The sequence below is a fragment of the Chaetura pelagica genome, unplaced genomic scaffold, assembly GCF_000747805.2.
Source record: "Chaetura pelagica isolate M959 unplaced genomic scaffold, ChaPel_1.0 scaffold405, whole genome shotgun sequence".
NCBI classification, from domain to species: Eukaryota; Metazoa; Chordata; class Aves; order Apodiformes; family Apodidae; genus Chaetura; species Chaetura pelagica.
In genome coordinates, this window is record NW_009953489.1 from 4,001,640 (window position 1) to 4,002,833 (window position 1,194).

At 45.1% G+C, this 1,194-nt stretch overlaps 1 protein-coding gene across 1 annotated transcript in view; it reads left to right on the top strand.

The window, feature by feature from the left end:
- BRD3 (bromodomain containing 3) overlaps window positions 1–1,194 on the top strand; it is a 34,203-nt gene that overhangs the window by 880 nt on the left and 32,129 nt on the right. The window lies entirely within an intron of this gene.

Consider the following 1,194-nt stretch of genomic DNA (forward strand, 5'->3'; position numbering starts at 1 on the left):
GGCCATTTCCCTCTGCCCTCGTCGCTGGAAAAAGGTCTGAGCAGGCTGCGTGTGATGCCCTGGAAAGTGCGCGTTTCGTGTGGCGTGCGGGTGTTGTGTGTGTGTGTGTGTAGACAGCGGCTTGGCTCGTGTAAATAGCTTGGTGTTTACGGAACTTTCTGAAATAAATGGAAACCCGGGGTTCGTTGCCTGAACTTGATCTGCTTTATAGGTGGCAAAAGAAACGCAGATCGCTGATATATGTATATAAATGTCGCGCTATAAATAAGGCTACCGATAATAAAATGTAAAACTTCAAAACTCAGCCGGACTTTTCCTCCGTTTATACTACTTGTTTGCGTTTCGCACCTCCCGGGGCGCTCGGGATGGAGCATTATTTGTAGCCTGCTTGGTTTCACTTTCAAACAAAGCTGGAGTGTTCAGGTCGCGGATCCGGGCGCCTCTTTACGCTCCGTGGTTCATCCTTGCGGGGTGTCAGTAGGAAACGCGTTTCCTACAGAAGTGACTTTTGACAAGGTGGAGCGTGCATTCTGCAAGGTCCATGCTGAATGTTCTGAGACAGTTCGGTGGTGTGGTTGTACCTTTCTGTTGGTGTCTTCAGGAGTCAAAAGTTACTAAAATAAACAGCTTTGGCTAAAGTAAATATGATGGCTTCACTAATACTTGGAGCGTTTGTGTGTTTGGGGTTCTTACATCTGAAGTTGTCTAGCACTTGGAAGTAGTTGGCTAAGGGGTAAGAATTAGCAAAGCACACCTGCTGTTCTTTGCTGGGAATAGAGAAGTTTTTATGTCCTTGTATTCGGTGTATGTGAGTGTGCAGAGGGGGTGTCTAAAGATGGAAATGTAGGTTGAAAACTGAAACTCTTGTATTTAATTCACACAGTGATAAGTCGAGGTACTAGAGGACTTGAGGGCTACCATAATTGCTGCAATATATGGGTGAGAAGTGCAGAATAAATATGCATCAATCAAAACAAACAAGAAATCCCCAAAGCAGTCTGGTTGTTTTACAAGCAAAAAAACCCAAACCCTGATATGTATTGCTTACAGCTACCCAGCCACTTGGGCGTACTGTAAATACAGAGTCCTGCCTCCTAAACTGCAGATCACAGCACTATCAGGCTTCTGTGTGTCTTATTTTGTTAGCCCAGAAGTTCGGGAAGGTTTTAATAATACACTGAGGTGCTCCTGCTG